We start from the raw sequence: 16,498 nt of genomic DNA, 5'->3' as shown, positions 1-16,498 counted from the left end.
GGAGTATAGTTTTTTTAATGTCTAATCAAATGATAAAATATTTGCTTATGAAATCATAAGACTGTGTAGGTAATTGGCATCTATATATTACATGAATGTGATCTTAATTTTAATGATTCAAGATTTTAAACTCCTGAGTTAGTTCAGAATAATAAGTATGATTTTTTTTTTCATTTAAAGCATGTCCAACAGATGACATTTTCTCCAAGGTCACATCTAAGGATTTATTACCATATAGGAATAATCCTGTGTTTGTTAATTCTCTACCAGGCCATAAATGAGCAAGAATTCATATTTTAGCTTTGGGACAGACAGTAAAGAGAGTAGAAGTGGTTGGCTATTTAGAGAAGTCTTGCTGAGAAAGGGAGAAGTGTTCTGGGGAGTTTGGTAAGAGTAAAATAGCTGGGTTATATTCTTTGATTTACATTTATAAGAAGGATATATGCTTTGATATTAAAAATACTATTGATGGTGATGGCTGTCTTTGGCCCTTGAAAAGACTCATCTGAAATCAACAAAAATTTTTATGGTAAACTGAGGTCATCTTAGAATTTTAGAATGAAAACTGACCTCTGAGGTCATCTGGTCCAAGCCATACCTAAAGAAGAATTACCTTCACAGCTTCCCAGACAAGTAATCATCTTAGATTGAAAGCTTCTGTTGAGGGGATACTAACATTTCTCATTTATTTAGCTCTAATTATTAGAAGATTTTTCCTGATTTCAAGCCAAAATCTTGTCAATTCTAAACAGTCTGACACTTTTATTTTCTTTGCATATGTCCTTTCTACTAAGGCTGGGCATATTCATGTGTTTGTGTATTTCATTTATTTTATTTTAGCCAAGTTTTTAGTGCTTGGAGAAAAGCTACAAATGGGATGTCATTTTGATGCTGCATTGTTATTTAATATTCTATATTATTCATGTTTGAGATTACAGCAGGAAGAAATCCATTCTGGAGGTCATATGATCTTGAAAACATTCAGTGATCGCTTTACAAGATATCTCAGGGTAAAAACACAGATGATAGTACTACTCCCCAAAAGCAATCAAGATAACATCAAGACCTACTGACTATTTTATTTACTTTCTCATTATTGTAAAATTTCTATGAGGATGGCCTAAATGGTGGTCAAGATGAAAATACGAGAAAATAGCACAAGTTTTGCCAAAGAATTTGCAAAGCAGATCATATATTTTCTGTTGTATAAATGACTTAAAGTTGTAAAGAATATGAGTTCTTATTGCTTATTACATATTGATTAGCCTAGACCCCATTTCATTCTGTCCTTATATAAATTGATTTGTTTGTACAAAATACAATCTTAAGTCCTGTCTTCAACAAGGAGTCTCTTGTATATATATATATATATATATATATGTTGAGACTATGGAAAATTCATTGATAAAAAACAATCACAGAGGTAACTATTCAATATCCTTCTGATTATAAGGTGTTTACCACTTTAATAGATGATAACTTTTGTAATGTCCAAATGAGAATTCCTAATATAAAGTGAGGTCCTCCAGAGGCACCTTTTCTCTTCAGATGATATTGTAATGATTATGCCAAGATTCATAGTTATTCAGAAGAGATTGGCTTAACCATTTATACAGGAAAAACTCAATGGATGAAATGCTTATTTTCTCGATTATGATATGCATTGAATGGCCAGTTTATTGAGTTAATAATTTAATATACACATTTGGGAAAGTCATTGCAGATGGACAATGAGTTGGTCCCAAAACTGAATAGAAGTGTGGATTGCATTTGGGAAATTGTACAATATTTTTAATTATCTGAAGATGGTCTCTGATGCATAGATGCATTTTCTCAGCACAGTTGTTATCCAGCTATGTTCTGTGGTTATGGATTTTGGCATGCCCTAATTCCAAGAAACAAAAATTTCAAATGACCAAGAGAACAACATAAAAATACATGTTGGATGTAAGTAAGCTGCAGCAGATTTCTAATGATGATTTCTGTCTAATAAATTGCTTAAGGTATACCAATGAGAGAATGTATGATTATATAAGGAGGTAGTCTGTTCATGTAGCAAGACTGAGGAATAAAAGATGAATAACACAAATGTTTAAAGGTTATCTTCAAAATATAAAAGGATCTAGAGGAAGAGCTTTCACATATTGGGAAATTCTGTAAAGAATCTACAGAAAATTTTTTTTAAAAATAATATTCATTATGAAAAGTAATGGATGGGCTACAATATTTTCCCACAGAGGAATTATGCACACTGATAAAACATCAGATACACTGAGGTACTGACATAAGCACAATGATGATTAGATAAGAAAGAGAATGTCACTGGTATTGACAATGGTTCAATGGTCATTGATAGGAATGTTCATAGTATAATTCATGATGAAGTATTTATGAATCATTTGATATATCTCTTTATTCAGGTTGAAGGTAACTGATAGGCCTCAAACCCATTGATGAGTTAGGGGGATTTCTACCCCAAGCATGTAAAGACTTTCCTGGGTGGAATGAGCAGATGAGAACAATTTGTTCCAATAGCCATGAAAGTGGCTGAAACAGTCACTGTGGAGTGCTCGGAGCTTGGTCAGGCATTGAAGAAGCCAAGGTCATCTACTACATCCATCACCAGTTGTCTTGACTTTTGTCCTTTGGACTTTGGGCTTCAGTGACTCAGGAAGACAGAGTTAAGACTGACAACTATGTGCAACTCTGCCTTACTTAAATCCAAGTCCCAAACAAGTCAAGGTATCACCCGTAGATGCTACTGACACCCTTTGAAAGCAAAGGACAAACAACAGCAGTGAGGAAACTTGGTGGTTAAGAGAAGTGGTGTCAAACTCAAATAGAAATGGGGCCATTACATGATATATAAGGATCCTTATGAATTGTATATTGACTTAGAAAATCATATTATTAATATCATCTAAATTTTATTGTATTTTGATTTATTTTGTTAAATATTTCCCAATTATATTTTTAATCTGGTTAAGGCAACAGTCAGGAGTGTTCTGGGACTTACGTTTGCCACCTTTGGTAGAGAGGATAGAATACTGGACTTAGAGTGACAAGATCTGAATTCAAATCCTACCGAAGATGCTTACTAGCTATGTGATCATGGGCAAGTTGCTCAAACTCTCAGTCTCAGTTTCATGCAAAATAGGAATAATGATGGAACTTGTATTTCTCAACTGTTGTGAGAATCAAAGGTACAGCAATTTGCAAAATTTAAAGTGCTACATCATAAATGTTAGCTATTATTTTTAATAGACTTTTAATTTGATCTAATCTTTGGTACTACATCAATGCCATGCATGCCGATTTTACATTGCCTTTGAGATAAAATGCAAACTCATTATTGAACTTCTATTTTTCCAGCTTTAATTAACCCTATTGTCTATCAGAATCTATTCACCATTCATACCAAATTTCCAACTGTTTCCCGTGTCATGTTCTATTTCTCCCACCTTTAAATATAAAATTTTCTGTTTGGTTTTTGAACACCTTTACAATGTGCCTTCTTCTCACCTTTCCAGTCTTCTTGTAACTTTGACTCCCTTCCAAATATTCTAATATCCAGTGCCATTGGCCTTCATGTTATTCCTTGCACACAACATTCCATCTACCCATGCTTTAAAATTTTCACTGGCTGTCCTCTATGCCTAGAATTCTTTCCCTCCTCATCTCTGCCTCCTGGTTCCTCCTGCTTCCTACAAATCTCAGCCAAAATCTCACCTTATCCTAGAAGCTTTTTCCAGTTTCCTTAAGGCTCATAAGATGATCTGCAGTTTATCCTGAGTGTATTGTATTTGTACATAATTATTTACAGATTGTCTCTCCCATTAGATTGCATACTCCTGAGGGCAGAAAGGCTTCTCGACCCTTCTTTCCTTGTATCCCCAGTGTCTAACACAGTGCTTATCGCACAGTAAATGCTCAAAACAAGTGATAGTTGACTTTATGCATTCTTGTAAACTGACCCTTCTGCCTAGAAAGCATCCAGTAAAATGTAAGTACCATGAAGGCAGGGACTTTTACATTTTTGTCTTCCTATTCTCAGTGCTAAGACTAGGACCTCATACATAAGAGGTGTTTAAAAAATGTTTCTTGAATTATTGATTCTTAAGTTGGTGAAATTAAATGAGTCCTGTCATGATGTTCTCTTTGAGCTCTTCTTTTCTATCTACAAAGTCCCCTCCACCTAAAGTTGATAACATGTTCTTCTTCCTATTTTCTTGGGTGCCTTCAGGTTGGGAATCATCATATCAGAGAGAAGAAAATTGAGGACCAGAGAGAGGTGAAATGCCTGCTCAAAGTCACACCAACAGTAATAGCAAAGCCCAGAGTAGAACCCATATGATCTCTCCCTCCTCAAATTTCTTTTGACACTTTGACACCCCTCCTTTCCCTTATCATATTTTTTATTATTGTTCAGTTGTACGCAACTCTTTGTGACCCTGTGAACCATAACACATCAATGCTGTCCATGGGATTTTCTTGGCAAAGATACTGGAATGGCTTGCCATTTCCTTCTCCAGTGAATTAAGGCAAACAAAAGTAACTTGCCCAGGGTCACACAGCTACAAAGTGACTGAGGCTGCATTTGAACTCAGGTTTTCCTGACTCCAGGCCCAGCACTCTATGCACTGAGCCACCTAGATGCCTGTCATCTTGTACCTTGTATAAAAACCACATGTGCACATGTCTTGTGTCACTATTCAATCTAAGCTTCCATTTTTTCCTAAATGCTAAAACCAGATACCTTAGAAGATATGTAGCTAATTATTGCCCTGGACAGAATTAAGAAAAGAACAGTAAGATGGACCTGAGGTTTAGGGCAATATTACCTACAACTCAGGATTAAAACTTGATTATAATCATAAACTGCTAAAAATAAAATAAAGCAAAATAAAAATTAAAAAGAGTAAGCAAAGGCAAAAGAATCCGAACATAGCTACTTTGGTGAAAAAGAAGATAAGAAAATCTGGGTTCATATTCAGAGGAAGAAAGTGAGGTTAAAAAAAGCCACTCCTAATTATTGGATAGAATAACTGACAAGTTTAATAATCAATTATCTGGATATATCTTAGAATGTTAGTTACCTTATCAACTTGCAATAGTATATTTAACATTATAAGTTATTTACCTAATAATATATATGATTATTAGCCTAATTGTTAAATAAATCATACAATAAAACATCTTAGTGCTCAGCTGTTGGGGTCTTTTTTTAGCATTATCAAAAAAAGTAAGATAACCGTAAAGAAATTCTATACTATAATAGTTAAGTTTCCTTTCTCTTCTCTGAAGAGACTAAAATAGGTGATTCTTGGCAAACTGGCAGAAGATAGCCCCATCCTAAACAGTTTCCTGGGAAGCCACCATTTAATGCATATCTCTGTAGCCAGTGGAGATACAGTTAGAGAAGTTGATGGAGAAGTTCTAAATTTAGACATTAAATGTGAATAAATATCTTGCCTCTGTTTCATAATTGCTTTTATGCAGTCATCTTCTCCTTCAGTGATACTGTAATCCTGTATTTTGGGAATCCAATCACAGTAATGAAGTAGCCAAATTTCATTTGCATGACTCATGACTGATTTTAGTAAATAAATACGAAAGCAGAATAAAATGCCTTTTTTATCACCATTATAATTACATGGGAATTAAAATTGGTAAAAAATGTAGATTGAACTTTGTTCTAATTGGTTTATGTTTAAAGATTCTTTGATCAGCGATAACAGTAATATATATTAACATGTTGCATTTTAAAGTGACATTGCCTTTCATTAATCAAGTGTCTGTATGGTTGATTAATTTGTACAAGGTTTAAATTGCTATGAAAATTTATCATTCATAGCCATGATCTCCATTTACATATATGTTAATTATGGTAAATGTAATCTTTTTCTGAATCCTCTGGGCTGCATACTAAAAAGACACAGTGATCAGAGTGAGTGACTACTTTTGCTATTACAAAGTGAACTCTTCCCAGTATTCAGCAAAGTCTGTTCTAGTCGTCAAAGTGAGACTAAAAACACTACAACATTTTCTGCTGAAGGCAAGTTCAAATTCTAAAGATGCTATTTCCTTTTCAAGTGATTTCTTTATTCAGCAAATATAACGTTCTTCCCCCATTGTGTTTAGTAGTCTCCAACTGCTGGCAGATTTTTTTCTCGTGCTTTCAAACATTTTCTTCTTTTAAATGTGATTAATAAGCACAGGAGAGAATTTAAATATATATGTATATATATTTTAAGCAGAATGACTCAAGGAAGTTGTTATAAAAAAAGTCTTTTGTAATACAATTAAAATTAATTAAAATACTAGCAGCAGACACCTTTGAGGGTTTTAGCACAAGTAAAATAGAAACAAAATTATCATTTGACTTTGTATGAACAGATTTAGTTTTGTAATAACAACAGCCACAACAACAACAACAACAAATTCAAACACAAAAACAACTCCTAACAAACTTCTTTAATTTAAAGAAATAGATGCATTTTTGGGGAAAAATAATCACACATTTCTCTAGTAATGAATCTTCTAAAAGTTAAAAGGAGACAGAAGAGGAAGATCCAAATAGTATAGAGATGTCAGAAACATCAGATTCTTATTGTCCCTTTTTTCTGATGAGCTGGAAGCATAATGGACAGACAGTAGGTACTCATAACACTTACCATTTGGATGTCACAAAAGGGTTTTCTACAGGCTTTCCCCAAAGGCAAGGTGGGTCAACAAAAATTTGTTGTTTATAAACATTGTTTTAAGAAAAAAAATCCATTACTAAATGGAAAGAAGTTCTCCAGGAATGATGTATTCTCTTGAATTATGATTTCTCTTCAAAGAATACCTACAGGACCTGAACATGTTAAGAAAAACCAAAATGGTAACTTCTATTTTTGAGTAGTCTTACTAGGCCTAAATAGGGAGAAGTTAAAGGATTTAATTATTCCCATTAAATGCCTGTAATTTTCTGCTTAAATTGTTAATATTTACATAATATATTCACTGCTGAAGAAGCCTCATTTCTTAGTCACAACTTAATAGAATTAAAATGTCTGTCTTGGAAACCTTTGCAAGCAGAGCACCTTTGACTACCTGACGAGGCTATTTTTAAAGACACTTATTTAGCAATTTTCTTACACACAGCCTAATCATAGGAGAGAGGTTTAATCTGGAAGCAAACTAAAATGGCACCTTTTTCTGATAGATAGATAGATACTGCACCTTTCATCCCCTGATCCCAGAGCTTGCAAGACATTTTTCAAAGTCTCATCACTTCCTTCACCATCGAAATGCATCCACCTCTGAGCTGGAAACAGCAAAAGCACAGGGAAGAAAATGAATATATTATCCCACTGAAATTACAGGGAAATTTTAAGTAGGCAGAATATAATTGCCCAATTTGGAAATTGGCCAGGACACAGGGTTTAACATCATCTTTACTCTTTTGAAAAGTGCCATGGGATTTTTAATAACTGCTGGTGGTCAGGACCTTGGTTTTACCCTCATCCATTAGACGACACCTCCAGCAGCGTAGTGCCCCCTCATACCATTCTGGGGCATCAGTTCAGTACTGACTCAGTGAAAATTGTGCCACCTACTGAATCATCCACCACTCATCCTAGAGTGCCCTGGCTTTTAGATTTTCTCTGGAGAGCAGCTATGGAAGGAGACACCAGGCTCAATGATGCTTAATTTATGAGATCTCATGGTCCCAAAGTGATAAGATCTCAGCCCTAGGTTTTATTTCCAGTTTTACCATTTACTATCTATAGAATCAATTTCCAGTTTATTCAGGTCAGGTGGTCTGCAAAGTTCTAACTGGCAAGTGCATGTGGCGGCTTGATATCTGAACTGAACTTTTGGCTCAAGAAATGAGCCTACACCCTTTCATTTGACTCTGGATGAGACCACAAAACTAATAATACATTCACTCTTCTCCTTGAAAATGCAGGAAATGAGGATACCATTACACACACATAAGCAGAGATATACATATACTCACAGACATATATATATATACACATATATGTATATATATGTATATACATACATATATACACAGACCTTCATTGGAATGATTTAGAAGTCTTCAAAAAAATTTTTTTTTTCTAATTTATTTCATTCAGACTGGATGTCACTATTTCAAGTCCTTACAGGATTTGGTAACCAAGGTAAACGCTTGACTGGATAGCTGAAGTAAAACTTTTCACCCAGAAAACCTTTGTTTTCTGACATTTAAAACTACTCTCTGTTAAAGACTGAGATTACTCACTCTTAAACAGTTCAAGGAATAATCAGGAAAGAACTCTGATTTTCAACAAGAATGTGGATTGTAGAGAGGAGGTATCAAGACACACAGAATTGTGTATATTATTAAAAGGAAAATAAGTTGCTTCTGAGGGGTGGAAAACATTGAGATCCTACCAGTTCCTGGGCTCCTCTTCTTTCCCTATGTATTTAAATGACAAAGACCCTACTGAAATCACCTGTCAGGGGGTTAAGTATCAATAACCTGAAATTCAGAAGCTATTCTGCAAGCACTGTCCCCTGGAAGTGATGCTTCTGGAAATGATATGCAGTTTGGTATCCAGTTTGCTACTGATAAGTGGGGAGAAGAGTTGGTTGGAAATCATAAAAGGAAGATTCACACAGAGTGGTGCCTACAAAACCCATTCTGTTTAGCCCTTGGTTTTCATTCACTCTTGATTAACAGAAAAATTCTCCCTCTAAAAAAACATAATTATTTAAAAAGCCCTACAAATTTCCGACTATACACTATGCACTCTTATTTCCTTTTTCCCTTCTCCAGCTTCCTCTTATTTCGATTACTGTTGGTTTCCCACTCAGAGTCATTGTCTATAACTTGAACTCCTTGTTCAGTAATAAGTTTTTATAAATCTAGACCATTTTTCACCCCAAATATTCAGTGGTTTGCAAATATTGGTTTCTATGATGCTTTAGATCCTAGTCATTTTCTGTTAATAAATTGGCCATTCAGGAGAAGAACTTAACTGTCTCGGGCAAGCACAATAACATTTAGTGATTTGTGCTGAGGCTAGTACATTGATGCAGCTGATACATCTCCCTAAAGGCCTGACATGCTATAAGGCAATGACAGACATTAGGGACTCACATCATTTTACCTTCGTTGTAAACATTCTTCTATTCAATTGAATCCAACTACCATTTTCAATCTCCTGTTGTATAAAAGGTGAAAGGCAGTCCATGAGAGAGGATCAACTTTACAATCAGGAAGGCTTGGATTCAAGTTGTGTCTTTGATACACCCCAAGGGAAAGTCACCTAACATCTCAATTCCCTCAAGGTAACAAATGACTTTATGGTCTTTTTGGAGGGGGTTTCTGTGCTGGGAAACAATATAGCTAAACCACAGATTCAGACACCATTCTCTGCTTCCTCAAAATGCACAAGGTGTGCTGGGCACCAAGGATACAAAACCACATATAACACAGACCCCACTCTGAGAGAGCTTACACTCTACTGGAAGACACACAAATAGGTGACTTATGAGAAGAGTGGACCAGATGACCTCTAGGGACCTTCTATCTCTAAATGCCTCATTCTATTAGCAATGGAACAAAATAGATAGCCCAAATAACATAGGGGGAAATAGGTACAAATGAAGGGACTCAGGCACAAAAGTAAAAGAAAATTATGAAGAATGGATTAGTTTCACTAGGGGCAGAGAGGCTGCTGATTGCTTAGTGGATAGAGTGCCCAGTCTGAAGGCAGGAAGACTTATCATCTTGGCTTCAAATCTGGCCTCACACAGCCTTACTAGCTCTGTGATCCTGGAGATGTCACTTAACTCCATTTGCCTCAGTTTTCTCCTCTGTAATGTGAGCTGAAGAAGAAAATGGTAAACCATTTGCCAAGAAAACCCCAAAATGGGGTTAACCAAGAGTTAAACATGACTGAAACAACTGAACAATGACCAGTTTCAGCCAGGAGGAGGGACAGGGTCAGGAAATTATTCATGTAAAATATGGGAAATCATTTTTATTTTGAGAGAAGAAAGATCTCAGCAAGTGGAGTCAGTAGGAATTCATTTCTGAGCAGATGAGAAAAGAGAGGATAGGGTGTGGAATAGATGTGGAAAATAACAATAACAAGTAGCATTTATATAGAACCACTATACGCCAGACATTGTACCAAGCAGAAATGGTAGGAGGTAGGTGCTATTATTATTCCCATTTGAGGAAACTGAGATGAACCAAGATTAAATGATTTACCCAAGATCACACAACTAGTTTCAGTGTCTGAGGTAGGATTCGAACTCAGACCTTCCTAACTCCCTCTCTTAGTGCCTGAATGGTTCAGTTTAACTGGAACTCAGAATATGTAATGTACAGTAAATAGCAGGATTACAACACTGAGGGCTTTTAAAATGACCTTATGAATCACTGAATCCCATTCTGTGCATGCAAGGAAATCAGAGCCCCCAGATGTTAAATGACTTGTATAAAGTCCCATGAGCAGTCATTGGCAGTGGAAAATTTGAATTTAGGATTTTCTGACTACAAATCCAGTGTTCTTCCTAATTTATGAAAGCCAGAAAAGAAGCTGATTACAGATATTACCTCATGTTATAGATGGAAAAACTGAGGCTTAGAATTTCAAACCCTCCCCCCTCCCACACATTTTTTTTTTAACAAATTAGGAAAATGAGCTCATACAGCTATTAAATGTCAGAGATAGGGTTTGAAGTCTTTCTTACTCAAAGTGTAGAACATTTTACCTATGACCAAAAAGTTATAAACAGTTGACCAAAACAGAAACAAAATTGTTTTTGATTTCTAATCAGATCAAATGAATTGTTCAAGGTTGCTTTAAAAAAAATCATTATTCCAAAATATTCAACATATGCTTTCTTTGTTGATTCAGTTCTATGTTTGATTTGCTGAATTTTTTTCTTCAATGTTATATCACCTTCCTCTGTATCTTCTCTGAGTCATTTTTATCTACTTAACTATTTTCTGTACTATAGTTTCCAAAATACAAGTTTCATTTCTCTTTTGATCTGTGGTACTTTGATGAAGATAGTTTTGACTATAAGTGACACAAAGAGGAGAAGAAAAGAGAGAAAATGGCATTAACTATGGAAGAAAGAAGCTGAAACAAAACACAATGAAGCTATCTATCTATCTATCTATCTATCTATCTATCTATCTATCTATCTATCTATCTAGGGATAGAAGCAAGCAAGAAAGCTACAGATATGAGAGAGGAGAAACTTATTATCAGAAAATCAAAATGGAAATCCTTTTTTCTCACTCTGATATATAACCTTTAACCTTGCCATCCTAAAACATGGGAAGATTTACTCCTATTTGTGGTAATTTTAGGAGAAAAGTTATTGACTTTTTCATAAAGTGATTGTTTTATTTAGAACACACTAAAATGGAGAGGAGTATTTTAAAATAATTTTTTGTTAAATTAAATTTTAAAAAATAACTTTCCCATAAAGATCTCTTTTCCCCCAAAGGTTAGAACCAGCTCCCTAGCCTGGTCTATTTTTTATTTATTTTTTTTATTTTCAAGACGTTGGGAGGATTCTTTTCTTGTTTTCTCTTGCCATCACTATAGTGGTCAGTGAATGGTTCAATCTGGCGCTTGCTCTTTTTTTTTTTTAAGAATTTGTCCTTAACTTTTATATTTTGTTGATCACTTTTATTTTTCAAGATAAACTGGTTTTTATGTACATTTGTAAACTGTTCCTCCCATTGCCCTCCTCCCCAATAATGAACAACAAAAATCTCAGATAAAACAAAATGAAAAATAAAAACCTCACTATAAACATAACACCAAAATAAATCTCCTTATTGGCCATATTCAAAAATACATGTTTCTCTCTGTGTTTAAGTCCATTATCTCTCTGGCAGGAGGTAAGTCTACTGTTTTGTCTTCAGGTTTTTTGTATGACTTCCAATTTGTTGTTGCATGAGAGTTCTAAAGGAGAGTTCCAAATTTTGCAAAGTTATTTTTCTCTATAGCGTTGTTACAGTTGTACAAAATGTTCTCCTGATTCTTCTCACTTTACTTTGCATAATTGCATGGAGGTCTTCCCAGTTTCCTCTGGTGCTGTCCGTTTCAACATTTCTTGCTGCACAATAATCTTCCATTACACTCATATATTTTAAATTATTTAACTATTCCCTGACGGTAGGACCAGCCTTCAGGCTCCAATTTTTGGCTGCTACGTAAAGAGTTGTCACAAATACTTTTATGTACATAGAGCCTTTTTCTCTTCTTTGGAGTATAGGCCAAGTAGTGCTAGAGGTGGGCCCGTTTGGGCATTTTGGGAGGATAGTTCCAAATTGCTTTCCAGAATGACTGGACAAATTCACTAATCCAGCAGCAGCATACTACTATGTTTGCTTTCCCTCAATCCTTTGTCATTTTCCTCTTTTATCATCTTTGCCAGTCTGGCAGGCATGTTTTATTTTTTATTACTCTTATTATTAGTGACTTAGAGCATTTTTTTTTTGGAGGGGGAGCTCACTTTTTTTTTGGGCAAAAGGAGGGTTGTGGGGGGGGCACCCGAGGATATACAAGGCCAGGGGGTGGGGCCCTCGCATAGGCACACAATTGTACAGGATGGAGAGACAGAGGCTGGCATAGGAGGTGGGGTACATCGGCAGGTGGCTGCCTGGGGCAGAGGACTGGAAGTCCACGCCCAGCACTGCACCTGCTGCTCCAGCCAGGTCACCACCATGTGCTGGATGTGCAGGCCTGGATGATTACGTCGGCCTTGGAGTCGAGGTAGACCTTGGGCCAGCTCTATACTTCAGGAGAGCATCATAGTAGATGATGTGGAAGATGATGGTGACCAGGGAGAGCAGCAGCCATGAGAGGACAGCCGGCGGAGAGAAGATGAGGAGGAGGAAGGAGCGCAGGGTGGGCTCCTTGTTCTCTAGGATGGTGGAGGCAAGCTGCTGCTGCTGGGCCACTGTTAAAGATGGTGTCCACCCCTGTGGGGTGGCCAAACTGGCGGTGCCTATGGATCAGGTCGAAGTCTTAGTGGTAGAGCGTAACTCTGGCATTGCTGAACTCAGGGAAAACGAGGGGCTTCTTCTCAGTCTCATAGTCAAAGGGCAGTACCCACAGTTTCTTAGCAGCACTGCCCAGGGAGGGGATGGTGAAGGGCTCCACCAAGAAATTGTCCGTATCCATAGATCCGAAAGGTAATTTCTTCTTTGCTCCTCTCTTTTGCTTATAATATCACTTTTATGTCTAAGTAATATATCCATTTGGAGTTTATCTTGGTATATATATGGTGTGAGGTATTTGGTTTTTGTTTTTTTTTTACCTTTTACCTGCCAGATAGCTTTCCATTTTTCCCAGCAGTTTTTCTTGAATATTGAAAATTTAACCCACTAACTGGAGTCTTTGGACTTCTTGAAGCACAACTGTCTTTGTTAGGAGCCAGGCTGAAAATGGGCATTAAAAAGACAAAACTGGCTGTTTTATAAGTAATTCATGTGGTATTTCATATACTATAGATGTTGTATTAATGTTGGCACCATAGCACCAAGCATTATTAAGTGAGATAAAATTGATAAAGTGCTTAGTACAGTTCCTGAAAAATAGTAGCCACCCAATAAATGCTTGCTGCTTGTTGTGGGGAAGGACCTTCAGGGACTGAGAGTTCTTACGGAATAAATAGGCTACTGAGGCACGGTGGAGAAAGAATTCTAGAGAGTCAGGAGTAGAGCCCAGAGTGGAATGATGTAGTAAGAAACAAGTGAAAGGGTCCCTTCCCTCAGGAAACGTCCATGTTTGTAAGTAAGTAAATGCAAGTTATGTATAAAATATATATACCAAGAATACTGAGGATACCAAAGTGTGGGAGGGGCAGCAACATTTTCCCCTCCCTATTCTGCCAGAGTTGTTCCTTCTCCACTCTGCTTCCTGCTCTCCTCCATCTCACTATTTTTTGTTTCTATCTTGAATTTGCGTTGCTCAGAGTTAGATTAACGTTGTCAGGACTGATAGTCGTCAGGACTGGGAAGAGGTAAACTTCCTCAGTTGCTCTTTTATGATGCTGTTTTCACTGCCCTCGCTCCCTTGCCTGGGTACTAGGCTTATAGATAGTATGTCCAACAGCTTGCCTCTCAGGCATTCAAGTAGCAATCATTTATTAGGTGCTTACTATGTATCAAGAATTGTGTTAGGCCTTGAGGATACAAAGATGATGAATAAAACAATCCCTACTCTACAGAGTTTACATTCCAACATGGGGTACGTGGGATATTCAAGGAAGACCAGTACCTTTGGTGTGAGGGGTTGCCGAGCCCTTTTCAGGGTTCCTTATCCAGCTTTGGTGTCTACCTGTCACCCAACTCTCACCTGTGACTCCAAGAAACTATAGTATGTAGAATGGCCATACCTTAATAAAACCATTTTGGCAGATGGCTAAACCAGGGAGAAGGTTACGGACAGGCCTCAGACTCACCAGTGAGTTAGCAGGTTGTCTACCCCAATCATGTGAAGCTTTTCCCAGTAGGATGGGGGGATGAGAACAATATGTTCAACAACCATGAAAATGGCTGACACAGGCCCTGTCAACTTCATCCACTGCATCCCAGGCCATTATCAGTCGTTATTACTCTTTTCCTGCCACTGGACTTCAGTGACTCTGCAAGAGTGGTTGATGATTTTGTGCAATTCTGCCTCACTTAAATCCAATTGATAAGCAAATCAGGACCATTTTACCGCAATATCTTTATGTCATTGGCCCTCTTTGAAATAAGCAACAATAACAACATTCCAACATGGAACACAAGAATAAATATAAAGAGTAAATACAAGTTTTGGATGGAAAGCACTGGCAGTTGAAGGGATTAGTATAGACGTGAGCTTCATCTTGAAGTAAATGAGAGATTCTAGAGGTAGTTAAGAGGCACTGGGAAAGGAGATGAAGTATCATGTGGGAGGAACAGAGACAAGGTCAGTTTGACTTGAGTAGAATATAAAATGGCTAATAAAGTCCAATAAGGCTGGCATGATGGGTTGGGGGAACGTTCAAGGTTAAACAAAGCTAAAAAAACTAAACAAAGGAGTTTGTATTTTATCCTACAGGCAAAAATAGGGAGCCACTAGCATTAATTGAGTAGGGGAATGACAAGGTCCAATCTGCAGTTAAGGAAAATTACTATGGCAGTAATATGGAAAGTAGACTGGTGTGCTTAGAAACTTAAGGCAGGAAGATCACTAGGAGGTCAGTGTAGGTGATAAGGGTCCGAATTAATGTGGTAGCTATATGAGTACAGGGAAAGAGTTTGATGGAAGTGATGTTGAAGTAGAAATGGCAACATTTGGCAATTGGATACATAGTGTGAGGGAGCATGAAGAGTAGAGAATAATAATGAGCATTGGAGACTAGGGAAATGGTAGTGCCTTGATAGAAATAGTAAAGTTTGTAAGACAGGAAGGTCTCACTGGTAGGAAGTAAAATATGGATAGTAACCAGAAAAGAAGACAGAAGAACTGGTCAGATAGGTAGGATGAGAACCAGAAGAAAGTAATGTCACAAAAGCTCAGAGAGGATAGAGTATTTAGGAGAAGAGTGTGGTCAACAGCATCAAAATAAGCAGACAGACCAAGAATGATGAAGACTGAAAAAAAAGACCATCAGATTTACCAATCCAGAGATCCTTGGTAAAGGGATAACATCTTTTATCAAGTGATGAGGTCAGAAGCCATAATGCAATTGGTTGAGGAATGAGAGGAGAAGTAGAGGCAGTAAAGCCCTTTTCTTTATCCCTATCAGGAAGTATCATTGTTTTCCAGTCATTTTCAGTCATATCCTACTCTTTGTGACTCCTTTTTGTGATTTTTCTTTGAGAAGACAGTGGAATGGTTTGCCATTTCCTTCTCTAGCTCATTTTACAGGTGAAGAAACTAGGCCAACAGGCTTAAGTGATTTGCCAAGAGTCATACAGCTAGTGCCCGAGGTCAGATTTGAACTCAGGTCTTCCAGATTCTAGGTCTGATGCTCTATCCTCTGTGGAACCTAGCTACCCCATCAGGAAGGATTACTATCTGACTTTTTGTCATCCCAGAAGCTTCCCCTACCAGCTTCTGTGACTCAATGCTCAGGAAGTCCTGAGTATGAGTTTTTGTTTTCTCTGAAGCATAAATGAACCTTACTCAGTACATTTTGTAAAAATCCCTACCATTTATCTCCTATAGGTAACTTAGTTTTATTTTCACAAGATCTCTGTGTGTGTTTGTGTGTGTGTGTATGTGTGTGTGTGTGTGTGTGTGTGTGTGAGAGAGAGAGAGATAGAGAGATAGAGAGAGAGAGAGAGAGAGAGAGAGAGAGAGAGAGAGAGAGAGAGAGAGAGAGAGAGAGAGGGTCTTTTTTCATTTCTTGTTCATTTCCCTTTGTCTCTAAGTATAAAAGTCCTTCAGTAAATGTTTGAATATCTTCATTTCAGTGTGATTTTGCTCTAGAAAGGACTCATGAAGAA

At 36.9% G+C, this 16,498-nt stretch overlaps 1 pseudogene; it reads right to left on the bottom strand.

Annotated features, from left to right (window-relative positions):
• Positions 1-7,281: 7,281 nt before the first annotated feature.
• On the bottom strand, positions 7,282-13,196 carry LOC140507805 (transmembrane protein 53-like; annotated as a pseudogene).
• Between the last annotated feature and the right edge of the window lie 3,302 nt (positions 13,197-16,498).

The sequence above is a fragment of the Notamacropus eugenii genome, chromosome 5 (genome assembly GCF_028372415.1).
Source record: "Notamacropus eugenii isolate mMacEug1 chromosome 5, mMacEug1.pri_v2, whole genome shotgun sequence".
Lineage (NCBI taxonomy): Eukaryota > Metazoa > Chordata > Mammalia > Diprotodontia > Macropodidae > Notamacropus > Notamacropus eugenii.
This window is presented reverse-complemented; position numbering and strand designations above follow the sequence as displayed.